Consider the following 27,519-nt stretch of genomic DNA (forward strand, 5'->3'; position numbering starts at 1 on the left):
CAGTGAGGTAGTGGCAGGTCTCTTCTGCCATGCCTAGCATGAGACGATTAAAGGAAATGGCCTTGAGCTGGGACCAGGGAGAGTCATATAAGCTATTAGAAACAAATTTTTCCCTGTTAGGGTGGTCAGGCATTGGAACAGGTTGCCCAGGGGTGTGTTGAAGCAACCATCTCTGGAAGAGTTCAAGAGACACTTGGACCTGGTGCTGGGTGAAGTGGTTTAGGGGTTACAGCGGTAGTGCTGGGTGGACACTTGGACTGAATGATCTGAAAGGTCTCTCCCAGCCTTGATGATTCGATGATTCTGTGGAGGCTGAAGGGGATTTGGGAGAAAGACGAGAAGCTGAATGTGGGCAACGCAGAGGGCTGGGAAAAGCAGAGGGCTCCAGGAACTCGATCAGCCGAGGAGGCAAGGGCTGAGCGGGCAGGGAAGAGAGCCGGGAAGGGAACCCACCGGGCTGCGGTGGGAACAGGAGTGGGAGCTGGCACCGGGCGCAGGGTGGGCGCGGAACAGCCCTGAGCGGGGCCAGGAGCAGGGTGTGCGCTGACCGCGGGGACAGGAGCGGGGACAGGACAGGGTGTGCGCTGACCGCGGGGACAGGAGCGGGGACAGGACAGGGTGTGCGCTGACCGCTGACCGCGGGGACAGGATGCGCGCTGAGCGCCCCAGCAGGACGCCGGCCCTCAGTCCCCCGCGAACTGCAGCCTCCACAATGCCCTTGGCCTGCATCGGGCATGCGCGGCCGCCGCCTGCCAGGCCTGCCCGCCCCGTTCCCGCCCGCCGCCGGGCGGGGACACCGTGAGCAAGGAGGCGGCCGGGGCGGCGGGGCCGGGCCGGGCCGGGCCGAGGGGCGGTCGCTGCCGCGGGCGGCAGGTGAGGCGGCGCGGGGCGGGGGCCGGCCCCGGCCCGAGCTCCCGCAGGGGGCGATTCGTGGGGGGTGGCGGTGGCGGCTTTCGCCTTCTTCCCGAAGGGAGAGCGGGTGATGGGGGAGCGGGGCCATGTCCCTGGTGGTCGGCGGCGACCCCCCGGGCGGGGAGGCGGAGGAGCCGGGGAGCCTTCCCGGAGCGGGGCTGGCGCCGCGGCCGTGGGCACCTCTGCACGGGCGGGCAGCGAGAGCGCTCCGGGCCGGCAGCCCGCGGTGAGGGTGAGCGGAGCAGGCAGCTGTTCAGTTCCAACTCTGATAACCTCCCCAGAGGTCAAAGGCGCTGCAGGTTTAAAGGCTGCTGGGGCAGATAAAGATGTAATTATGCTCTCCTGACAGTTTTCCTTGGTGGCTGAGTGCCTTGGGACACCATCCCCCTAGCTCCCCGACAGCTGTCTTCGGCTTTGAAAGCTTAGCGATGAATTTGCGAGTTTGGCCCCAATGGCTAGGGATGCCGGGTTTATCACACCCTGCACCTTTTAAATTATTGCGTGCTGACTAAGCATGGTGGAAAAGTTTCTCTTGGCTGTGTCAGCTCTGGATGCATTTTACATGCATGTTCCGAGGGTGGGCTCACCAGCGTCTGCTGGGTCCCCTTGCTCCCTTCCAGCCCCCCTCAATTAACCCGGTGTTTAAATGGGCTATGAAGATAACGGCTTCATGTTTGGAAAAATAAATAAATTGGAGAGGCACACTCTCCTCTGGTGATGAGAATAAGGACTGTATCTGAACAACTGCTCAAGCCAAGAGAACGCATCAGTGTTTTCACACCAGTGCCATAGTTGGGTAACTATTGACAAATGCTGACTGTTAAACGGTGACTGCTGACTTTGGTAATAAAACAGAAACGGCTCCTTTTAAGAGCAATCTCAAAACGCTTGAACTGATTGATTGGCTTGTTAGCTCAAGCCTTGACTTAGCTGGGAACCAGAAGAGCTCTTATTCTCTGCAAGGACGTTCTCCCTGAAACAAATCTGACTTATGCTAAACACATCAGCTCTAAGACAGGGTGTTTATTTTGCAATGTCATTTTCAAAACCGTGGTAGATACCAAATGTGTGAACTAGATACAGGAAAGCTGCCTTGCAGTCTGCTTTTCTGCCAGAGTGCATTTTGAACGGTTTATGATTGCAAGGTGGCAGTTTTACTTGGAGTCTCACTTTTGTGTTTTAATTAGCTGTCATCAAAGCTGGAGTTCAGCTTCCAACACTTGTGAAGTATGCCATGAACATGCACTCTAGATGCCTGGGTAATGTTTTGGAACTAGTTACTTAGAGCCCACTCTCTGTTAAGCAATGTGCAAAATGGATTGACTATATGGAAATCTCTTTACAGCTAAATTTGCCATCTCCTCAGTTGCATCTCGTTGTGAACTTACTGAGGTTTGCTTCAATCATCTGGAAATTGAATATTCTCGTTCCCCTTTTTCTCACCCCCTTTCTCTTAAAAGTTGTTGCTTTAAAATGTTCCATAAGTGCTGTGGGTTTAAATGGCTCCCTATGACATTAACCCACATTCAGTTGCTGCTTCCCAGAGTTTTTAATGTGTCTGGCCTGTGCTTTAACTCAGCAAGGTCTTTAGGAGGTGTTTTAAAACATAGAGACTAGGGATCTTCCACAAGTAAAACTATCAAGTGATCAGAGCCATAGATGAGTTTTCTCAGCAGAAGAAAAACTGCTTTCTGTTTAAAATGGCTTTTCCGGTCAGGGTGTATCTAGGCTATGAGGGAGTGGATTTTTCTAGGAAGTAGTGGGAGGCAGGAAGAATCATGAAAAAGAAGGTGGCGCAAAGGAGAGCAGTAAACCACAGAGCCAGAACCAGATCAGAGATCCTCAGCTATGCAGATAAAATTTCTTCAAGAGGACAAAGAGTCTTCTCACACTGTGGGAGAGTATTTTCTTAGGTTGTGTTCCAGGGTTGTTGCAGAATTCAGTGTTGAAGTTTACATTGAGAGGTAGAGTAGGTCTGTGGGTCCACAAAGGTCAGGGAAGAGTGGGCTAGGAGGGGTCAGTGGAGTTTTGGGGAAGATGAGTGATGCTCCCCTCTTTTGCTGCCTGCCCTCCTGGGGAAGCCAGTGGCTGTCCCTAAGGGACTTTGCAGCATTGTCACAGAGCACTGACTGAGGGTTCGCATTTGTTGGTGGTTCTGCTGTGCTGGATGAAGGCATGACATGGGACCCTCTTCCTTCTCCTTTTAGGTCTTACCCCCCTCTCCTTCACCTTCTGTGGTAGAACGTGTTCCCTTCTCCATCAGCACACCACCTGCTCTGACACCACTCTGCCACCTTTCCCACAGAACTGTGTCTCCCTGTCCTGGAAGCCAGCTGGTAGGTGTGAGGGGCTGGAAGAAAGCAGGTTTCTTTCTTTGCCTTCCAAGTATGCAGATTCTGGAAGGGCAGGGCAGGGGAGAGAGGGCCAGGCACACCTGGTCGTGCCAGAGAGCGGACAGCTCTGCCTGTGTTTGGCACGAGCTGTGAGCAGGCATTGAGCTCAGCACGGGGGAGGCTCAGCTGGGAGTGTTCAAAGCCAATTACTGGACGCAGTCTGTGTATGACAAGCTTCAGTTTCATTAGCTGCCTCCCAGGAGTATCGAGCTGTGCGGCTCACCTTTGCAGAGATCAGAGTCTCCTCTGTGATGTTATTAGGTGTTTTTAAAAATAGCTTCATCAATCCACTTTAAAAGAGCTGGTCTGCTCTGATAACAGTGCCTGCTGGTGCTTTTCCAGATAAGGAACTTGTCACTTTTCCTGCTGTCATACATGCAGCTTCTGCCCTATTTAGAATGCAGTATAAAAAAAGACTACAAAATAACCACCAGTCTTGAGTAAAGATTTCTGTGTTTAGTTTAGTAACAACTGAGCACTCCTTATTTAACTGCTTTGGACAGTATTGGTTTATGAGGAAGTTAGTATCAAGCTAAATGCAGAGTTGAAGATAATAAATTCACATACTAGTGTCTTGAGGAAATTTTCATGATAATATCTCTTACATAACAAAATGACAACAGGCCAAAGATATCTTTTTTTTTTTTCCTTTCTGTCCTAATTAGAAATTCATTAGCTTTAAAAATAATCTGCAACACTATGTTGTTCATATATGTGTATCATCTATACAATGGTGGGAAGGAGCCAGATGAAATAGCGTAAAACCAATTTCAGTCTCTTTTGGGGGTCTGAAAAGAAGTTCCCAGCAGTATCATGAGGAAACTGCAATTGCAGGACATACCTAGTAATTCAGTCTATAATGGTGTATGCAGGAGCGGTGTTCTAATTTACACATTTCTTTGATGTTTTGTGAGCAGATGGCATTTTTAAAAAGGTCTATTAATTCTGTGGGAATTTGGTAATGCCTAATTGCTGGGGGATCAGAATAGAGTAAGAGTCAAAGTGAAGCTCCTGACTTCTCTCAAAAGAGAGACAGCCCTCTGCAGCCTCATTTTTAAGCTACTATCCTTTTAGAAATCCTTCCTTAAGAATATTCACCAGTGCCCTCAGCATAAATTTGGAACTTGCTGATTGGTCTTCATTAATTGGACTGTTCTCCATCAACCAGACACTTGTTATTACAGGTAAAAAGTACTGGGGTGATCATGGCTTATTGTGAGACACAGTGCATTGTGGATCTTCCTAAGAAAGCCCTTTACTCTTTCCCTCTTTCCCTTTTTCTCGCTTGTTTCATGGTTCCTTTCCTTTTATTTTTCCTTTCTCTGTTTCTGTCTCTTTCATTGCCCCTTTGACTTGGTTGGTGTACTTCAGGCATGTGCCTAAAGTGTTTGCAGCGAAGGCCCTAAGTACCTATTTGCTCTATGACATCAAAGGATCACATTTTGAAATTACAACTTTTTCTTTGAACAGGAAGAAGAAAAGGTTCCTGGTTGCTATGGTGATGAGCACTATATAATGCCTATAAATAAATAAACAGCTGATTCATGAACTTTGATTTGCACTATTTTTTGCTATTCTAATGAGATATAATTAAATATCAGAATAGGAGGAAGTGACTTTCTATTCATTTTATTAAATATATGTTATGCCTTCTCTTTTACAGTATTTCAACTGAGAACTGTTAAATAGTAAGATGTGTATTTTTCTCTCTGTAGGAAGTCGATGGTTTGAAAAATCATAGTCTAGTATTTATAGAAAAAACTTTTAGATGCCAAAAGGCAGTGCAGTAAAAAGATGGTGTCCATTTTCAGTTTAATCAGAACGTACATTTTGAGCTAAATGCCTATTTTTTTTTATTTCTAAGAGACTATTATAGCTGTTGCAACATTTAAGTTCCAGTCAAAAGTATCTATAAATGTAATTATGTTCTTCTGCAGTATTTGAAACCTTACCGGTGCACAACAACAAAACTTGAAAGTGTCACTGACTTTTTCTTTTATGTCAAAATGACAAAGGCACAGTGAAAAATCATATATTCCTTGTTGAAATTCAAGGAGGAGGGGAGAATTGGCTTTTTCATAAGCTTTTTGTTCTCAGGGCTGTGATGTAAAAGTAGCTTTCTCTCTGTGCTGAAGGTGATAATTGTAAAATGGATTGGATGGAGACAATAAACAGCACTCTGGAGTAATCCTACACTCAGGTGTTTCTTTTAGGAAACGGGTTCACTTTGATTAACAGCAAAGGAGAGTCTATAATGGAAGGAGCTGTCCTTAGGGGAAGGAAATGAGGTTTGTGTGATATACAGAACTACTCCATGGTTATAGGATCAGTCTGGTTTCTTGGTGGAAACTGATTTTGCCACACTGGCCTGAAGAGAGATTATCTCAGCCCTGAGCTGTGGAGTGCAGCTTGTGCACTGACAGGGAGTAGATCTATTTTCTACCACAGTCACAGCTTTGTATTCAAAGCAACTGTCAGATTTCCAAAGGACTTGGAGCACTATCCTGTCCTATTAAACAATGATGAAGTAACACCACATCCTTCACTGTCTTCCTTCCCTCTGTGCATTCAGATTCATGTCTGTTTGCTTTACCAATTAAAAATATATTTGACTAAATACCTTTTACTTCCAAGCGTGGGTAATTGGGAGGACAAGGACATGTGGTAGTTTTTTGCAGTTACACACAACTTCACCTCACAGAGCAAAACATGTATCTGCACACATCTGAAGGCAGGGGCAGAACAGGAGCAAGGAATGGTGTCCCTGAGGGTCTCACTCGAGCAGTGACAGCCTGCTCCAGTTTGATTTACGTTTCATAGGCCTGTTGCTTTTGTCACATCTGAGCTGTTGCTGTGGCCAGGCTGGTGGTGCTCACCTGAGGAACAGTGACAGCATCAGTGAAATAGCTAGAGAGCTGCTTCTGAACCTGGAGTTTTCTGCCATGGGACTGTGCTCATCTCTCAGAGGGTGGCACAGTGTCCTGACCCTGACCCTGTCCCTGCCACAGCACTGTTTCATGTGGGCCTGAGACTGGAGCACGTTGTGCCTGCTGGAATGTGATTTGTACTCCACATATATCAAAGGCAGTTTTACCTGGATTGAGGGTAGGTTTGGACAGTCAGTGTTTGACCTGTGTGACTGACAGTGGACGAGGCAAACCAAGGTCTCTCCTAAAAGAGTTGCTGCAGAGGCTGATGAGGTTTGTAGTCAGCCTGAACCCAAACAGAGTCTGCTGCCTGCCAGAGCAACAGGGAGATGGGAAAGGTGGCAAACAGGGAATCTTGAATGTGCTTCAAGTTTGCAGCTACTCCCAGGGCTAACCACATGATTTGGTGTTCCTGGAGACCAGGCTGGTACTAGAGCAAGACCAGGCTCCAGAGTCATTGACAGAATTTTCTCAATTGAAAAACAGTATTGTTAGTAGTACATACTGCCTTTAAGGGAGAGGCATCTTTATTTAGAAGTCTTCTTTGGAAAGGAGGATGAAATATACATATAGATATTAATGAGAGGACAAACTGTTGAGGACAAGCTGGAGCTGTTGTGTATCTCCTTTTCTGGCATGGTTAGGACAAAGGGTGAAACAGTGCATATACCAGATTTTTTTTTTCCATTCCTCAGAAGCATTGCTTATGTGTGGTTAGAATTTTTTTTCTGTCAGAATTTTTTTAATAGATAGATATGATCCAGGACCATCTGGTGGAATTTGCTGTTGTCACATCTAGGTTTTCTGATGTATTGCCTGTCAAGTTATGTTGTATGTTCAGATGAATTTCTCATATGATCTGCTGACAGCTACTGACAGTCCTGATATGGGAAGTTGGAAGCCTGGGGGGAAGAACAGAGGGGCAGAGCTAGCTTTTAAAATGTAGCTTTGATTGCTTTTGATTGGTGAGCTTTTATTTCTGGTATTTATGGGTGACTTTTTTAGTGAAGAAATGTGAATGAGTGAACTTTAAACCTAGTGCACCTAAACTACTGTAATTTTACTTGGAAGGTCTTGGAAGTCTGCCTGTAGTTTTGTTGTTGGTTTTATTTTTTTCTTTGACATGGGCTCCTTAGTTGTTCTCTATCCTTAACTCTCCATCTGTAGACACCTTCTTCAATTGCAGCCTTTTCTTCCTCCTTTACTCCTCAGTCCTTAACCAGTCCCTTTTTAGAAAGATCTCAAAATATTTTTGTATTTGTTAGGATACCATTAGGAATCCTAATAGTCATAGTATGCTAATCCTAAACCCTAATGCCATAATAATTCTGTAGTCAAATGAACTTAGATTTTTGACAAATTCATATTAACCTTTGCAGACAGATCACATGTATAAAAACAATAAGCAAATCTGAAATAACTACAGTAATTCTTTTCTTGCTGGTATAATACTCAAATAATTAATTAAAGTAGATGGTTTTTGATGTAGAGATCCACAGTGCAATTGCATTTCCTCACACACTGACGAAGACAATGCTCTGCTTTGTAAACCAGAATCCAAATAAGCCATAAGCACTTCAGTTTTGTTCTTTTTTTTTTTCTGCCATAATTTGAAGCTCCAAGTAGCAATTACAGGCTGGTGACAAGATAAATTTCACAACCTGTTGTCATTCATCATTTTTCAATTGGCTAGACCAGAAAATAAGTGATTTTTGTTTGAACTTTAAAGGTTTTTACTTTGTATAGTACTGGTAGAAAGCATAGGACAGGTATTTCTGAATGGGTTGGGAGGAAGCCTGTTTGTAGGCAGAGGTGGGATTGCCCAGCAAAGGCACATCCAGGTGTGGCTCTGGCCCTTCTCTCTCGAAGCTGGTCTGGTTATACTGAGCCTCATAGTTGGAAGTCACCCTTGAAAAGGAAAAAGCTTTCTTCCATGGAAATCTGGGTCTTAAGATGACTGTCCCCAAGCTCAGGGGACTCTTGATGAGGAAGAAGCTGGAAAGCATTTACTTGCCTCTGGTTACTCCTGTGAGTCCTTGATGCTGCTTCCTGGACTGGGGACTGCGAGTGCCCTTCTGTGGCAGTTGAGAGAGGGAGATCATATTAAGCTGACCAGGCCTGTAGAACCTGAATATAGGGACCACTGTTGTATACTCCAGTCTTCTTCAATACTTTTGAAGTATCAGATAAGGAGACTTGGAAGTGATCCCACTCCTGTGATAGGGGAGGGATTGAATATGCAAGGGTCAGTGTAAAGATGCAGCAGCTCTCCATGGTGGTCATGATCTGTGTCGGATGGAGCACTATTCTCATACTGCTCAAGCACCAGCTCAGCTATTTTCAGAAGAAGTGGACTTTGAAGGAAACCCCATAGATGGAATATGGCCAAATCCTCTGCCTGTAACATGTTTGATAGCACTGCAGGGTGGCAAAGCTGGTCTTCAGTCCTTAAATGCATTAAATTAACTCCAGGCAAGCTTGCTGAGAAAAGGGTAATGAAGCGGGTCCAAAATGGGCCGTGTGCGCTCAAGCACACACAGTGGGCTTAGTGCTCTAGGCAGCACTCCCACAGGCATGTGGCTCTGGAGCAGCCAGGTCATGGAGCACACTGTGCTGTTTGTTAAATGTATTGCAGACCACAGGTGCAGCCAAAATCACTTAGCCAGGCATCAAAGAGAAAGGCAGGCAGGAGAGCAATCCCATCAGGAGAAACTTGTGAGAGGAGCTGGATGCAGTCTGGCATAATGCTGGCTTGTTGAGGATGTGTTCCAGTCAGCACCCTCTCAGGACCTGCCTAGCCCACTGTAGCAAAAATTTCAGCTTCTGATATTTGAGAGGAGTATCTCAACACATGGATTGTGTAGTTTCAGGTAGAGGCAGCATCTGAACAGGTCTGCAGCATGACTGATGTTGTGCAGTCTTCATCTTTACCTCTTGTGATGAAGAGGTGGGGGGGGGTGGAGATCACTTGGAGCACCTGGATAGAAGCAAAACATAATTTTTCAGAGTTCCTTTGCCTGAAGGAGTACACAGCCCATATATAATTCAGAAACATATTAAAAAATAGGGAGCTGTTGTCTTTAAAAATCAGTGAGCACCCAAGTGTGTTGGTTTAAAATCTTGCGATATGTCTAAAATGAACCAAGAAAATATGTACAAAAAGTACTGATCAAACTAAGGTCTTCATAAACTCAGAATAATGTGTATTTTCCGTGTTTAGGCTGAAATACCTGGAGCTGCACGTGGATTTATCCTTGTCAGTTTTTCTGAAATCACACTTAATAGGGATGTTCTTTTCAGATGTGATCTGTAAACAGATTTGTTTGTTTCTTTTGTAGTAAATCTTGCTTCCCCTACTTTTTTCTTTTTTTTGCTTCTTCAAGCTTTTCTTTCTTCTTCTGATTTAAACCTGATGATGTTATGCTATAGTTAAATTATCAGAGAGGGAGAGTGATATCGGTGTCTTCCACCTTGTAGTAAAAAAAAAAATCTATATTTTTGTTTTCTGCAGTATATTGAGAGCAAGATAAACGAGCAGGGTGTTGCCATCCTTTATCACAGTCGGAATGATAAATGCCATGTCCTGGAAAGCTTAAAGATGTGTAAGAATGCAAATCCTTGGCCCACAAGGAGATGTCTGTGAAAGTGCAGATGCAGCCAGGAGTTAAGCACATCCTTAAATCTAAGCAGAAGCATTGCTTCCATTGGGTGTATATATCTGGCACCATGCTGTGTGGGGTAAGCAAAGCTCATTCTGTGAAAGGAGATCTGACTTATTTTAGTGGCTTGGAGTGGGATAAGAAAATGAGTCTTTTCCTGTCCCCTTGAAGAGCAGTCTGAGGGTAGTACAGGTTTAGCTGTTCTGTGTTACTGTCACACAGCAGTGTGAACTGATGTAATGGAAATGCTGATTGTTTGGTACCTTACAGTGTATCCCTCCACTTCTCCTCACTTTTCACCCTCTGCCTGTGTCTGCTAATCATGAGCAGTGAGCCATGTTTGTAGCAGGCAATACAGCACCTCAGCACCTCAGCTTGGAAGGTGGAAGCACTGGAAGAGACTGAGGATGTTACATGAGAGTGCAGGACTTTTCCTCCCTAGTAAACAGGGAAATATGTAGAAATTTTCAATAATTCACAAGTCAACCCAGAAGGCCAGTGACTTCCTGGGGATGCATCAGGGACAGCATCACCAGCTGGGCAAGGCAGGGGACTGTCCTGCTCTGCTCTGCACTGGGGTGGCCTCACTCCAGTGCTGGGGGCAGTTTTGGAAGCCACAATGTAAAGAAGGCATTTAACTATTAGAGAGTGTCGAGAGGATGGCAACAAGGATGGTGAAGGGTCTGGAAGGGAAGCCTGGTGAGGAGTGGATGAGCCACTGGAGCCTGGAGGAGTCTGAGGGGACACCTCACTGTGGTCTTTAAAATCCTCACAAGGGAAAAGGAGGGGCAGGTACTGATCTCTTCACTCTCATGACCAGTGACAGGACCCGAGGAAATGGCGTGAAGCTGAGTCAGAGAATGTTTCATTTGGATATCAGGAAAAAGTTTTTCACCCGAACAGTGGCTGAACACTGGAAGAGGCTCCCCAGGGAAGTGGTCACAGCACCAAGTCTGACAGAGTTCAAGGAGCATTTGGACAATGCTCTGGGACATATGGTGATTCTTGAGGTGTTCTATATGGGACCAGGAGTTGGACTTGATCCTGATGCGTCTCTTCCAACTTAGTGTATCCTATGATTCTCTGATCTTTTCTCTATCTAGTTCTTTTTCTGGTTGTCCTTTAATGGAAGTACTCTTTTTGGCTCTGTTTTCTTTCCTCCCCTGTAGTTCATTTTCCTGCCATGTTTCTTGCTTCTTTGTATTTGATGTCATGTGTGCTTTCTGAGGATGCAGTGTATTCTCTGCTCTGGTTGCTGTCCACATATTCCTGGTAATGTGAAGTCATCTATGTCTTTCCTCATGGATTTGAGCTAGTTTTCTAACAGGGAGGTAATATATCATTTTTGTGTACAGGTGGAAATGTTTTGGTTTGTTGGTTTTTTTTTTGGTACTGAATTAGATGTCATCCCTCTTGCATCCTTGAGACTAAAAGAGAGAGGGAGGCTGAGTTTTCCTGATGCACTGATTTTACAGCATCAGTTTCACAGAATTACCTCCAGCTGATCCAATAGCATTGCAGCTGGCACTGACATTCCCACATTCTTCTCCTGTGTTTTAAGTGATTTTGTTTACTTCATACAGTGCGGTGAGGTCTCGAGCTCATGACTGGAAATTTCTTGGTGTTTTATTGATAAATACAGATAAAAAAGTTAATCTTCTTTTTTTTTTTTTTTTTCCCTAGAGCAGTCTTTGAAGGCTGCACCTTCCTCTGGGGTACATCCTTTGTCCAAGTGTGTCTTTATTTTTGTTGTCTATTCCCCTCCTACTTGTTTCTTCTCTTCCTTTATTTTAGTCCTAGGTCTTCTTTATTCTTTTGGGTTGTTTTGTTTATGTTTGAGAAGAGACACACCTGAGTGTGTCTCTTCTCAAGTACAGTTGGCTATTTGGAGTTAACTTGGAAGTTTTCCTTACAACTACCATGTAAGCAAAGAGCTCAGCAATTCGCCCCTTCATCTCTTCGAGATTTTTCCAGTGTCAACTGAAAAGTTGCACAAACTTTTGACATCCTGCGTCCAGCTTTCATTGCCTTTTGACCATCTTGTGCTCCAAAGCTGCTTTGTCATACCTGTGAGAGCCTGTGCTGCACAATTCTCACATCCAAACCTACTGATGTTTCCCTTTTCCATTGTAAAGCGTTTCACCTTTTCCTTTCAAAACACATGCAAGTGTTCTTCTCTCCTCTGGCCTTTGACTCTGCCTTATAAAACTGCAGCAGAGATCTAGGTACTCACTAGCAGCTGGACTTCTCTGCTCAGTTGCATCCAGGAGCCCCCTCTTCAGCTGCTAGGTGTTCTGAGGGCCACATGTATATAAAAAGGGGACAAGGGCTCATTTTGATATTGAATAAGGATTTTCTGGTTCTTGTGTGGAGGTGGCATATATGGATCTTGGGATTAAAGATGAGAGGAATAAGAGTTTGTTTGATAGCAGAAGGGGTTTCTCGTATTTATGAAACAATGGCTTTTGTACCACGCAGCTTACTTGCCAAAGTTCAGCTGAGAAAATGTTATTCTCAGTGAAAACAGATCATGTGTTTTCAGCTGCAAAGATTTCTTTGTATATGGTGTTAATTGCCTTTCCACATTTTTCCTGTTTTACCTTAACAATTTCATTATGCGTGTATTTTTGCTCTTGAGAGACAGTGGGTGTGAAACAATCTCTGTTTTAAACATTCTCATGTAATTAGCAGGGAAAGATGTCTCTAAAGTCTGATCTGCTGGCTTCTTTGCTGCTCAAGAAGCAAAGAGCAACTGAATTATGGGATTTGAGTCCTTGAACGGAAGTCCTTGTTGTGTAAATTTGGCATAGGCTACTTCTGTTTCAGAGAACTAACTCTTTCTTCAGCTCAGAGTTGTGCATTAGGACCACGCTTTAATGACATCAAGAAATTGTGATGGGTTTCCTGGTTATGCTCTATGTACCCCTTGTATGAAGAGGGCTTGCACACAGATCTTTCTTATGCATCTAATTATGTTCTCTGATTGTAAACCATATAGGTTTTTAAAGATCCCTCTTGTGAAGTCTTATAGCTAATACTGAAAAGTAATCTTTGCTCTCCCTTCTCAGAGCTTCTAAACCAGACTGGGATGTTTCTGCTACATTCTTCTCAAAGCTATGCTGTGAGTTTTTTAATGTCTTTTGGTACTAAAAATTCACCCATTCTATTTTAGGGATCAATTTTGGATACTCTTCGCTGAATAACACTCTTGGCAGTTCAGTTCTCTTCACTGGTGTGCTAATGTGAATGTTTTGTTCTAGGAGTGGTACTCAGCTGAGAGTTCAGACCTTGGTTTCTTTAAGCTCAGAGACTCATCTGCAGTTTTAAGCTGAATGTGATTTTTGAATCACAGGTGACCAATGAAACACTTTAGCACAGCCTATGTAGTATATCTTGGAAATGCCTTGAAAGAATTTGAAATCAACTGCCTCTGTGCCTTCTGTCCCAGGAAAAAAAACTCTTCTGAGTTTGTGTGTAGGGACTGCACTCCCCCTGTGCAGTCAGTGGTTCCCTGATGTGATGGGGTTTTGCATGTGCTTCTGGCAAGCAAGCAGTCAGATGTAGTTACAGAGTGACCACAGTCACACAGACTGGTACACCTTTGATGCATTGGAAATGAGTGATTTGTGAATTGCTTCGTGTCTTGCTTTGCTGTTGTTTTCCCCTCACCCAGCTGGCCACATGTAACGTAAATTGAGTGGGATGGTGGCGGATTGTGAATTGAAATCCCTTTGCACTGGAAAATTAGTTTCCCTGAGCAGATGAGGCTTTCATCTGTAGTTATATGGACAAAAAGCTCTCTCCAGAAAGGTGTGTGACAGCACTTTCATGACCTCTTTTTTTGCCCTGACTCAACCGTATCATAAACTCACTTTTGTGAGCCAAACCAGACTCAGGCTGTTCCTGCTGTTGTCATTTATTTCAGTTTTAATTTCAGTATATTCCTGCTTACCTTTCACAATGGCTAGGAGGAGTGGTGGGAGGGAAGAGGAGGAGCAGTGAAAAATAAAAAGGTTCACAAAGATTAATTCGCTGTGTAATTTTCTCCTTTAAAAGGAAGGAGAGACACACCTGGGAAAATAGGCTATCAGACCTCTAAGCACACAGATGAAATACTGTCCTTTCTAGCAGACACTGTGGTGTTGCACTGAGGCAGTTCACTTACTCAGCACTAAAACTATACTACCAGATTCATTTTGAGGAGGTATGATGAGGTTTCCTCTGTGTGTCTGCATTTTTACTGCCTTTAGCTAAGTTAGGACCCTTGGTGCTTATCACTTTTTAATGATTTGTTCTTACCTCTGCTCCTTGCTTCTGGCTGTTTGTTCTTTACTACTTAGGTTGTTATTCATGTTCATGTAGAGACCTGAGAGTTAATAGAAAATGAAGGTTGGAGTTGCTCTCACCTTCCCTTCTCCTGTAAGGTTGCCTGGGACAGTTCCACAGACATTTATATAAGGCTTTGCAGCATCTTGGCTTCTGACTCTATTATGATTGTGTCAAAGTATAAAGCTAAAGCTAGGAAGCCAGCAGCTCACTGAAATTAACTTCTTTGGATTTATATAATCATTGATTAATCATCTTTTAATGTGGGTATAAACATAGAAGAAATACGTAGTCTCTGTCTTAATTGTAATCTTTTATATTAATTTTGAAATAGTCATACATATGTATTATATACAAATATATATATACTTAGCACAGAGGTCACAAGACAAGCTATTATATACAAAGTTCTCTAGTCCTTTCTTAATTTATGTGCATGTATTGTCCCACTGGAACACAGGACTCTTGCATACATGCTTATTTTTAAGCTTAAGTATATTAAATGAGACAAGAAGGGTTTTATTTCAGTGTATTTTGGGGGTTAGTTTGGTTCACCACCTCGATGGTAAAGAAATGGTGGTTATTTTGTGTAATTATAAGTCACTCAGCTCGATGGTTGTTTCCTAGTCAGTCCTCAATTCCCTGACTTCCGTGCTTTCTCATTTTACATACTTGCTGCAGTAACACAGGTGCAGGTTTGGGTCTTCATAGTTGCAAGAGAAGCTTTTTGTGCTGTAGCTTTAATCTCTTTGCCTAGAAGGAAGGGTTGGCTATCTCAGCAGATTGTTCCTGTCAGCCTCCAGGTTAGATTATAAGCACATCATTCTGCCACAGAAGGGCTGAATGAAGCAGGATGAGCCAAGGCAGGAAGGTTGTAAATGTCCTCTATCTCTGACCTCTCCACACTTTGGATAGGATTCACTGCCTATAGCCAATGCATATGTATATTTTAGTCTTGTCAAGGTCGCCAGACCTTCCTCTTTGAGGCTGCAGGGTGTGGCAGCACTTACTTCGTTACTGTGGCTCATCTTGGGAATGCTTCGCTACTGAGAGGGCTCAGCCCTGTTCCAGCCCTCCCTGTGCTTGGTGGCTTCTCTGGGGATGGCTGTGTCAATGCCACCAGAAGCATAGAGATGGAAAAGCACATCCTGATGTAGGAAGCTGTCTGGAGAGCCCTTGATGTCTTGAAATACTCTGTAAAGTAGCTGAAAGACCACTCTATTCTTAGCTTTGCAAATACCAGCACATGGATCCAGAGCTGTACAAAATGAATGAGGGCAGATGTTTTTAACTGGAGCTGCCTTGAACAGCAGTTGCTTTATTGGGCTGATGTTGCTCCTCTCTCAGTAACAGTCAGGTTACACTTCAGTTACTTGAAGAGATTCTCATTGCCAAAGACTTGACTCAGTATTTGATGAAACAGAGGCAGCAGATATTGCTGGAAGGAAGGAGGGGAACAGAAATGAGCTGGTGTGGCAGAGTTGGGTAGGGAATCTCCCATCATGGAAGGGCCACAGGTAAATAGCAACTGTGTCAGTAGTTTAGCAGGTGTTCCTCTTTCAACAGATACTTCCTGCTTTTTCTCTGAAACTTTCACCTTCTTGTGTATATTGAGTGTCATATTGTTTATTTATGGGAGTGTTAAAAACTGCACACAAGTGGGTCACAAGGAGACCCGCTTTTCATTGTAACTTTGATTTATTGATGGAAAGAAGTGGGGCAAAAATTAACCGCCTTGGTTTTTATTACTATTCAGATAAACACAGCAGCAAGTCTAATACAAAAATTTTCTATCAGGTCAGGCTTGGACTTCTTCCTCTTGCTGCTGTGCCCTTGATAAATATGCCTAAATTCAATAGTCTTTCTCTGAATTTTCAAGCTGCTGAGGGCATGAAGAAGCTCTTTTTAGGTATTGAACTGTAAATGGTTGCATATGACACCTGGAGGAGTTGAAATAGGCTTTTACAATTAATTCAGTGTATTCATCACACTTTCCCTGTTGTGTGCAGCGGTTCATGTTGAAGCTGAGAAAGATGATTCATTTGCTTTCTTCTCCCTCCTGTCAGTAGCAGCAGTAGCCCTCAGAGCAACGGAAAATGCCTGGCCTGCAGCCATGTGTTAGTACTTCTCTTCTGGGCCTTCTGATGATACTGTAATCAGATGAGGGATGAGGTAAGAATTCTTTTCCCTGGGGGAAATCAGACCGAGATTTTTAAGTATTAATCAAAACCCAGTTGTTAGGATATATTTTAATTAGCCAGCAGATATTTTTCATTTGTATGGCTTATGGTGTCAGGAAACATGGGTTTGATTTTTTTTACCTCCTGTATAAGTTATTTTATGATTTGTGAGACCTAATGCTTAGTTCTGAAATTTCATGTGACTGTCAGCACCCCTGGGATATGCCCCCCACTCAGAACATAGATGTTTTGTACTCCCTTAGCATGAGTCCAACAGGTTACACTACAGGGAGGGTATCCTGTGACACTGTGCTCCTACCTGTTGTTAATATTACACTGCTGACCTAGGAATAGGGTTGGGTTGTATGCTGGCTGCATCCTTTAAAATGTGAGGAGGATGTATTGTACAGGTGTGGCTGAAGGGGGCGTTGGAGGCAAAACAATCAGTTTGCAATTATGGGACTCAAAATGGCAGTAAACCTTTTTATTTCCCCTGATTTGATTTAGATTCTCCTTTAGCTTGGCTCTGAACTATTTTCCTGTCATGCTGCTGTTCTGGCTACTTCCAGGCATTTGTCAGAGACTGGCTAATTGAAGCACATGCTCCAGCTTGGATCGAAACTGCTGTTTTTTGATCCAGACCGTAGATGCTGTTACTGCTTCCTTGTGGAGTTATTTCCATGAAGTACTAGGACTTTGGTTTGTAGGTTTGGATTCTCAAGGTTTTTAAGAAAGCACAAAGGCTCTAAACATAGAAAAAGGGGAAGGTTAGAACAAAGGCAGCTTCAGGCAACAGTCCTATCATAGAATATTCTGAGTTGGAAGGCACCCATGTTGACCGTCCAAGTCCTCCTGTAATCCCCCTTGTGAACCAAGATGTCCTCATCAGTTCTGGAACAGCTGCAGCCCACTTGCAAACCAGATGCTTAATCCAGTGAAGGCAGTTAAATTCTTGGACATCTTAAGCCCTGTCCTTTGAATACTTCCACACAGTTGTTATCTGTTCACCCCTATAGATCTGTTTAATTGCCTGTTGGTGTTTTGTATTTCTATTATGTGTCTTCCATAACTTGGCACCTCTATTATGTTCACATTCAGGGGTGTTTTTTCTTTCAATAACTGTATTTTGTTGTGTTATTAACATGTTAATTTCTTAAGACATCTGGGAGACTTGATGGTTATGACTACCCTGTTTGTTTCAATAGACAGGAGAAGAGGCTCTCTTCCTTTTCCTCCAAAATTCCCAGGACAAGTAATTCTGACATGGCCTCCAACTTGAAGCTAAGTTGTGGGTCCAGGAGAGGTTTTCCAGGTATGCAGGAGGCTCCTGGACCTTCTGCACAGCAAATGCAGTGGGAAAAGAAAATGGGAGGAAGGTGTGTGGGGAGCAGGGTGTGTCAGGCTTGTGGCTACTCCTCCATCAGCTCTTTGAGAACAACAGTGACAGAGCTGGTAGCTTATTCCTCTTTGTCCTTTACCATGTTTACTCTGTCACCTGTGGTCATAGAGGCCACAGATTCTGTCATGAGCCCTGAAGCCCATTAATACAACCTTGGAATACACAAGAGGTTTTGATTGTTGGTAGATTTTTGACAGGACGAAGCTGCTCCCATATTAATGGATGCTGGTGTGGTGCATCCCACCCAGATCCCATTGACAGGCTCAGTCTTTTTGTCTGTAAAATGGGAGATGTGTTTCTTCAGGTGAGGTTGTGGCTGAATATTGAAGTGTCATCTGATCTTTCTGCTGCCTGGGCAAGCAAAACCAGTTAACAAATAGCAACTGTGGGAAGCACCAGGGTGAGGCTGTACCCAGGGATCTCACAGGCAATGTTTTACCCTTGGTTTCTCATGTCAGTCTTGCTGAACATCATTGACTTACCAAACTGCTCTTATGAGCATGAATTATCTCAGATTCCCTTGCAGACACATTGGCACTAATTACATTTGCAGGTGTGCAGTTGGCAAAGCTGTAGGAGAGGGACTTGATTTATTTCTGTCACCCTGCTGACCTGTCATTACTGATGGCCAAATGGGAACTTGAAAGAGCACAAGTGGCACCTAACTTGAATCAGAACTGCTACCAAAGCCATCTCCTGCTTTGGGAACTGGCAGGAGACTCTCCCACACCTTTCTTCCCCACATGCACTGCATACATCTGCAGGAGCAGGCCAGTGTGTCCCTGCAATGCTGCTAGGGTGGTTCCTAATAGGGATGGAGGGGTTTATTAGAGTGAGTAGTTTAGCATATGACAAGTTCAGACAGCAGGCAAGTATATGTTTTATATGTATAAAACATGCTCATATCTGCAGAGGAGAATAAATATCTATGAATTTGTCTGGTTGATGTCAACACATGTAACCTCAATGTGTGTGTGTGTGCATGTACAATATGTTTGATCATACTTCAATATTTTTAAACCTAATATTTGTGTAAAACTTGCATCCTGCATCTCTTAAGCCTGGGAGCATGTCATTCTTGAAGCACTTGAGCAAAGGGTGGTTTGGCCTCTGAGATATTCTTCAGAAAAATATCTTTTACCATATCAAAGTATATTCTTGCTCAGGAATTTTCAATATTTGGCTGAAGTCCTAGTCCTTTTGGCATGAGTTTTAATTTTAGCTTCTTGAGAATCAAAATGTCATCCTCTCTGTATGAAGTCCCAATCTTGGTGTCCAGAAACCAAATGCTTCCTTTGTGTTCTTTTTGTATTTGTCAGTATAAAGACTTTTTTTGTTAGTCCAGGCTTTTTTTTTTTTTTTTTTTTTTTTGTGCTCTCAAACTGAAATGCACTTTTGGTTCAAAAGCACTGCAAGAGGAATAATTTCTTACAGAGAGTCCTTCTGGGACTATAAATAATAAATGCTGTGACTCAGAGTAATGCAGGCACCCCTGCAACATATATGTGCACTGAAAAGATTCAGTAAATAATGATTTACCTGCTCTTTGTCAGCCCTAAACCAAGAGGGATCTATTCAGACTTTCTTGCTAGCTTGATGAGTTTTGTCTGTGCTGTACTGCTTTTTAGGAGTTCTAAAATGTGGTGCTGTTTTTGAAGGCAACTTTATGAGGGCTATTAAATATTCATCAAATCCTTAGTTCTGAGCCAAGATCTCCTATTCAAACCTTATCAGCTTGTAGTAGGTGCTGACTGTGGAGAGCTTGGGACTGCCACACTTAGTGCCTTATGCTGAAATTGTAATGGACAGTTATTATTTCACAGTTGCTGGATTTATTAGATGATGGTTCCTCCCCCACCCCTTAATGATGGAGTTTTGCACTTTGTGGTGTGGCAGGTTGACCCTCTTCAGGACTGGGGTTAAACTCTCTAACTCTATGCATTGTGATAAATTGTACCTAAGAAATCCATTAATATAACTCATTCCAGGGGTGGAAAAGAAGCTTATTTATAAATAGAAGACCAGTCTGTATATGTTGTCCTTTCTTCTCCAATAAAATAAAAGCTTGTTTAAGAGAAAGAGACCAACATGGTGTGTCTGGGTTATCAGGGATCCGTCTCACTGATAAAGTCGCTAGCTAAGATCTGTGGGGTCAGTGGAAAGACTCCTGTTAGCATCAGTGGGAGGTAGGTCACGCTGTGGAGCTTTCTGAAGTGCAGAAAGCACAAAGTCAAGATGTGTTTTCTCAAGTGAAGTCAGCTCCAAATCTAACTCCACTCCTAGAGTTACAAAATTCAAAGGAAAAATATCGGACTTGTTCTGCAAAAGGCAAGATCTTTGTATTCAGAGGCACAACGGGACAATGAGATGGTCTTAGAAAGAGAAGGGTGACTTTGGATTTCCTTAGTCCCAAAAGGACAGGCTGAGGGCACTGGATGGGCTCACTTCTCTTTGCCCTTTTCAATTATTTATTTCCCCCAGGCAGATGTGATTGAGCAGTGTCTCTCTGAGATCCTCTCAGGACAGGCATAGGCTCTTGCTGTAGTTTGAAGTGCACCTTGAGCATGTGGGAGGAGTTGTTAGAGAACTTTTCTTCTTTTTCATCCTTCTTATTTTACCTGTTAGGTCTCAAAGGGAAAATCCTCACAGACAGATATTGAACAAGATATGTCCTGCAAGTATACAATCAACAGGTTTGCAGAGCCTGCTGTGTTTCATTGTCTGCCTGCAGGAGTGCCCTGCAGGGCTGGGGTCTCACTCCTGTGTTTAATGGTGTGACTTGGTGCCATGAGCCTTGTGGAGGGCTATGATCTGCATGTGAATCCCATTGTGGGATAAGAACTGGAAGTGTTCCCAATCAGTTCTATCTAGTTTGCCATCTTCATGAAGCTGCTCAGCCCCCACAGGTTCAAGCTCTGCTGTGAAGGTTTGTGTAAGGCCCTCACCTCCGTGAGCTTGTGCGCAGTAGGAGATTCTCTTAAAAGCTCCTGGATAATTTCTGTGCCTTTGTGCTTACGAATTACTTGTTTCCACCATTAAAAAAATAACTTTTGTATGAAAATACTGTTCTCTGGATCTCTGAAGGAGGGCAATCATAGCCCTGTTCAATTCTAAGCCATTTGCTGACCGTCACAGCTGGGAAATTGCTTTCCTGGTGCCAAGGGAATTACTAGAAAGCACGACAAAAGGCTTTCACGTCTTCAAGCAAGGGGCATTTTTTTTCCCTTTCTCTCCTATTGTTTTCTTCTTTTGTGTGAAGTGTTTGGAGTAGCAGTGGCGTTAATAATCCTCAAAAGCAGGATTTCTAAAATGCATGTGTCCCCCCTCCCCAGAGCAGTTCGCCGCCCATCTCCCAAGACATGCTCAGCTCCGTGAAACAGCACGGTGGTGTTTGTTTCAGTGTGGCCGCCCGTCGGGGATTTGCAGGAATACTGCAGCAAATCATCCTGCATGCAAGGCTGACCTCTGGGAGGCTAACAAATTGAGGTGAGCCAGCTGGAGCGATAGGACACTGCCGGCACACAGAGCATGCTCAGACCTGGGGGAGAAAGGTAGCTCAGGCTGCCGATGGTGCACGGGTTACGGTGCCGACAGCTCTTAGGTGGGATTTTTGCTGTTTCTTTGTGGTGGTGAGGAAAGAAGAGGACTAGAGAGTGCTCGTTCCCCTGCACAGCATAGCTTTAAGGTGTCTTCTTTTTTCTTTCTCCTGTGAAAGAGGCACCGGATAGCATTTCCTGTTATTTAGCAACACCAGGTATGCGTGCATGTTCTGAAACACTGATCTACCAGTGACAGTACTTCCAAGACTAAAAAGGTTGCAGATGCTCTGAATTACTGTATTTCTTTGCTGGGTGTCATTGTAACTGTGCTGTGTTTGCTGTGCTGATCACATACGGCTCTGAATTCAGTTTTGTTGGCAGTCCTGGTTGCAGTGTACTGAGGAGAGGGGGGAGGTTGGCATGTTTTCGATGGTATCTCCTCGCTCCCCCCTTCCATGCAAGTTCACACTGAATCCCTCCTCTGTGTATGCACATGTGGGAAGAGAGTCAGTACTTCATTTGTAATCCCATGTGTTTGTAGTCCCTCTTTGTTTGACCAGGGGTTTGCTTTATCATTTTTAAACAAAAGTCTCATGGGAAAAACACCTCTGATATGGACTAAATTCTGTAGGTTTGCAGAAATGTATTTCTTGCTCAACACGTGCTGCTATGGCATTACTTTCTTTTTTTTTTTTTTTTTTTACCTTCCCCTAAAAACATGCTAATGTGGAGCTTGTGGTAACCAAGGAGGGATCGTCGCTGTTCTTATTGGCTGCGCTGTGCTCCGAACAATTTTGGCTCCTGCTTAGGATTTGCAGCACACAGGAGCGGTCCTGGGCACCGTGCTGATGGAGAGCAGGGAGGGCTCAGGCTGTGAGTGCTGCTGAGCACCAGTCCCAGTACCCGAATAACACAGGTACTCTGCCTGCTGGAGAGCACAGAAGGAAAGGATAGATAAAATACAGAGAGTAACAAATGGCAGCTAAAGCCCAGAGGCACAGTTGGAGTGGCTGAAGATCGTCTTGTTCAGTACTTTGGGATTTCACATCATATTCTTTTGACATCAGTTTAGCAGCATTAGTAAATTTTCCCTTCAGCCACCCCCACTCCATCTTTGCTTTAGGCAGACCACTGAAGTAAGGTAAACCTGCTGCTCTCTTGACACTTTTTGTTCTGACAAAGGTATCTGGTTTACAGACTAAAACAAGGGACCAGGCCAAGGGAGAGATTTTTTTACTCCTGTGACAGGGCTGTTAATGACAATGTAGCCAGATAGGTTTCAGTGGGATACTCGGGTCAACAAAGATCAACTGGAATGAACTCTGCCTGTTAAGCTTTCACCTCTGTCTAGCCATGATTATTTTGAGTAACTTAGGTTTTCATCTTTAGGCTTGGGACTCTCAGAAGGTGAATGAGACTTGAAGGACTGAAAGAAATACCTTTTGTTTTTTCTTTTTCTTTATCTTTTTAGCTCATTTTCCTTACATCTCTCACCTCAAGCTTGTTTTCAAAAATGCATCTTTTTTTAGGGGAGTTTTTTTGAGATCTGGGATTTTGTATGGGGAAAGAATTTCATAGTCCATTATGGATGGAAACTTGGAAATGCAGATCTTAAAAGCCCAAGAAGTATTCTTTTTAGATTTATACTTCTAGTTCAGCTTTGTGGCTTGCTTCTATGCATTGACTGCTTAGTGTTGAAATTTTTCTTAACCTGGTATTTTGGAGATCAAAACAGGAAGTATCAATGAATATTAAATCAATGGCTGCTAGTCATTGTGAAAGTCAGGTTGGATTTCTTCCTGTCCTAGCTCTCACAGACTTGGAATTTAAATTGAAGAAAACTTAGGTTTTCTATCCATAAGTGCTGCTGGGAGGTGTCCTGTAGCCACCAGTCTTCTCCTGTTCATATGGAAGGTACTTTTGCAGTAGGGACCATTGCACAGAGCCTGAGTCTCCTTTGTTGCAGTCTTGTATAAAAAGATTTACCGTTTTGCTTTCTATTCTTCACTTAAGCTGAACCATAAAAACTGAAGATGGACCTAATTTTGATCACAGCTATCTATAGATAAGGTTTTTATAAGACAGGGATTTTTAAAATATATTGTTATATTTTGATTTTTTTTCCCAAATAAAGCTTTATTTTAAAAATTCTTCTTGAGACTACATAGTCAAGATATTCTTGTTTTTCATGTCCCCTCTTTGTATCATGCTTCAATAATGATATTTTTATCTTTAACTGCTGGGCTTACTCCCTCTACAAGAATCTGCTCTTTTCCTGTTTAAAAAGTCAGCACTTCTACAGTTGGCTGCTTTTTACAAAGAAAATGTTCCAGTATATCAATCATTCAGTGTACCATCCTTTCTTTAATGTGCTATGTACTGTGAAAGATATATGTATCTCATTAAATAAATAGAGTGAATAAGATGATAACAGCTTTTTGGGCTATGGGGATTGACTTGCTTGTGGTTCTGTGGGAATCTGTGACAGAAATGAGAATAAAAGCAAATTCTTGGCTGCCGAATCCCAACTCCCCCTCTTTCCAATTGGGAAAGTTGCCTTCTAGCAACTGCTGCTTTGAGGATGAATGAAGTAGGTATTTAAAACTGCATGTGTTGCATACACTGAATCCTTAGCTAAGCCTCTTGCATCAGGGATGGGAGAAAGGACAGAAGACATTTTGCAGGGGCAGTACAAAATGCCATGTTTGCATGCTTTTTTCCTGCACTGGTCCTGGAAAGCCAGTCCAGCAAGAGATGGATCCAGGGGTAGGGAGTGCTGATGGGGAACATAACCTTGAGGAGGGATTATGTACTCCTGCCCTTCCCACAGTGTTACCCTAACAAGAAGCCCATTTCCTGCAACTCTGCCCTAACTCCTTCACTGTCCTGTGGCAAGAGCAGCCCCAGCCCACTTCCAGTCGTGTTGCATTTCTGGGAACTGTGGACATGATTCTGTTTGGACACGCTGCCACTACTGGCAGGCTGTGCACAGGAGCTTGGCCAATACCAAGTTGGCCTCCATGAGGAGGCATTTCCTCTGTGCACAGAGAGGTGATGCTTTCTGGAAATGTGTCTCCTTCATGCTTTTTGGTTTTCCATTTGATGAGGCCTTTTAGCCTGCTATAGCTGTTGAAAGCTGAACATTGACCTGGAAAATGTTGGGCAGTTGGAAACAGAAGTTCATCAAGGTCTAAATAGACAAACCCAGCACTTCTCATTTTGTTAATACCTGCAGGAATCGGTGACCCCTCCTTAGGCATGCTGGTTACCCTGTTCACCCTGTTCTCCCTAATCAAGCTCTTGGTTTTTTCCCCTTGGAAATCTTAGTAGTGTATGTTTGTCATTTTTTGTAGTTGGGATTTTTTTATGTGGATTTTGTAGCTTTTCTCCCTATTTCTCACCTAGATCTCAGATTTTAAAATGGAGAGGAGATTTGGAACACTGTCCATCATATTAATAGCTTTAGTGATTCATCCTACTGTAGCTTCACAATTAAAAAAAGAACAACAGAACTCATCTCCTAAATGAATCCAAACAGTTCTTCATGCCAACTGCCTATTAGTGGAAATTCCTCTCTCATCCCGCCCACTCTGATCTCCTAGGCATGTTAACAGGAGATGGAGAACAGTGTCTCCATCTATGCTTCCTGTGTCCTTACCACTTCCTGAGGATGTTTAATACATCAGATAACCTGTAGCTAACAGGCAGAAGGTGCTGCTGTGTCCAAACTTGCATGAGTGTTATGGATCTGCAAGACACTGGCGGGCTCTGCCAGAAGTGCCTGCTGAGCAAACCAGATGAATATTCCTGAAGACTTCACCTGCTCACCAGCAGCCAGTGCTAGTTAGAGGAGAAGTAGCCAAGCTGTGAGAATGAAACTGTGATGCTTTTGCTAAGTGAATGGGGGTGGAGGAAGAAAATGGGGTAAGCTCTTCATGCCTGTGAACTCTTGGAAAAAGAGTAAAGATGAGCTGACCAAAAATAGAGTGCCTCCCACAGGCTCTTAGCTGCTGGAGCAGCATCCATTGTGGCTGAGCTGCAAGCTTCAGGATATGCTGTTAATTCCACTGCACAGTCTTGAGCTGCCCCCACACCAGTGTTTTTTGTTGAACTCCCCTTGTCTGGCTCTAAGACTGCTGCCTCCTGCCCTGTCAGCATCACTGCCAGGGAAATCTGCCTCTTCTACCTCCCTCTCTCACTCCTGCTGCCCCCCTGCAGCCCATTCCTCTCAGGAGTCCTCAAGGGTGCATCCCATGCCCTCCCGTGGGACATTGCCCTGTGGCAGCTTGGCAGCAAGAAGCTCTGTGCAGCTTTTACATGCACGTCTCTTCTGCCTTGACTCTGCTCTATCAGTTGCCTTGTCTCCTGGTGCTGAAGGATGGTGCTTTAGCATTTCAAAGCAGAGAGTGAAAAAATGTCAGTCCAATCGATTTCTTTGGTAACTGGGGCATATTACTCACGTGGAACAGAGCCCTGGGTATCCCAGTGTCACTGGGAAGCAAGAGGGTGGATGAATGTGGTAGGGATGGGGAGGAGGGAGTCTGTGGGCAGCTTGGGGGTCACTGGCCTAGGGGCTGCCCTCTAGGTAGAAAGAAGCAGCACAGAACACTCTGCTGTTAAGAAAAGTAGCAGTATGTCTGGCCTGCCACTTCTGCAAATGCCTTTCAGTTCTTAGGATATTTGATGACACTGTGGGAGTGGCAGCTCTAGACCCATTTAGTGAGGGAGATTTAGTAATGAAAGTTTCTTTTATTGTGAAGCAGCTCTCTTCAGGTGGAAAAATAAATGCTTTCACCTTTTTCAGTGTTACACTCTGCCTCCTGGGAAAGTTTCTTATCCCAGGTCTACTGCTGCTGACAGCACTTTATGACTGATCTCAGCTTGGGGTACTGAGGAACCAGGGGACATGGAGAGTGGTTGCCTGCCTTTACTCCCTCGGTGCAGCCTCTCTTGGGTATGTAAAAGCAAACAGTGTTTGTTACTATTTATGCTCTACCGTTCCCTGAGAGACCAAAAATTAAGTTCCTGAAGGTCTGTTTTCACTGAAGGTGTCAGATTGGAAAAAAAAGTGGATGATAAAATGTGGGAAAACCAGGCAAAGAATTAAGACAGTTCTCTGAGTACCTGTGAAATTCTCCTTTCATTTCTGCCTGCAACACCCCTTCCTGTCCACATCCCGTTGTTCAGTTCCATCAAAAGCAGCTTTCTCCCAAGCAGCATGAACCAGGATTTAGGAACTGGCAACGAGGAACAGAAATGAAGATGGATTACTTTAGCATTGCTAACATTTAACATACATTCCTGACACCTGGTTAGCTAAAGCACATACACTCGCTTCAGCTAAGTGCAGGGGAGTGAAAGAGCTGCAGTGAGGGAAGAGGTAGAAGAGGACCTTGCAGGTGATTTTTGCTAAAAAGCTGAGTTGTTCATTCCTAGCCATTTAGCAGGTATGGCTGTGGCAGAGTCTGAAATGAGAATTGCTAACCTCTGAACATTGGCCGCATCTCTGAATTGCCTCTTATGCCCTTCCCTTGGGGCTGGAGGGGAGAGAACAAATCAGTCAGGGCTGAAACTTTTGAACAGGCTGTTTTCAAGGAGACCTATTTGGCTCAAGGGGTTTGTAATGGTCAGCAGAGCTCTCCACCACCAAAATGCCCATGAAATGCAGGTGGCATCAGTGGTGGTTTTATGGACTGTGGGCTTCTCATGGCTTTGAAACACCCACACATACACACTCATCTTGCCATAATGGAGTAATAAAGAAGCCATGTGGTTTTCCTTCCTCTGCCAAGTTGTTGCAACTTGCATTGACTCCATTGAACTTGTATGTGCTTTGTTCTTCTGACCCACGGAAGTTAAGTTTCATGATGCCTGCGGGCTGGCCTTCCTTTAAGGCTGTGCTTGCAGAAGAGTACCTGCTTGTTAAAGGTCTCCTCCATGAACTGATTATCAAGCTTTGCACATAGCTGCTGGGGCTTGATCCTTTCCTTGCTGTAAAGTCACTTAAAGCTGTGCTCACAGATGAGAGGTTTGTAGTGGAGAGGTTATGTACAGAATTGGGTGATATCATTAAACATTTTTCAAAAACAGTGAAGAAATAAAATAAAGCTTTGAAAGCTGATACCAATAAAATAAGTCAGGATCTGCCTGCATGAAAATTTTCTCTTCCTGAAAACTTATTTGA

At 43.8% G+C, this 27,519-nt stretch overlaps 1 protein-coding gene across 8 annotated transcripts in view; it reads left to right on the top strand.

The window, feature by feature from the left end:
* Positions 1–750: 750 nt before the first annotated feature.
* POMGNT2 (protein O-linked mannose N-acetylglucosaminyltransferase 2 (beta 1,4-)) overlaps positions 751–27,519 on the top strand; it is a 31,236-nt gene continuing 4,467 nt past the window's right edge. The window contains exons 1-4 of one of the 8 annotated variants that reach the window (XM_050971647.1): positions 751–873; positions 3,120–3,248; positions 16,284–16,389; positions 26,140–26,289. The gene's annotated coding sequence lies outside the window, so the exon portion shown is untranslated. The remainder of the gene's footprint in view (positions 874–3,119; positions 3,249–16,283; positions 16,390–26,139; positions 26,290–27,519) is intronic. The other 7 variants (XM_050971653.1, XM_050971650.1, XM_050971649.1 and 4 more) reach the window with 7 other exon arrangements.

Source organism: Serinus canaria, chromosome 2, assembly GCF_022539315.1.
Source record: "Serinus canaria isolate serCan28SL12 chromosome 2, serCan2020, whole genome shotgun sequence".
Taxonomy (NCBI): Eukaryota; Metazoa; Chordata; class Aves; order Passeriformes; family Fringillidae; genus Serinus; species Serinus canaria.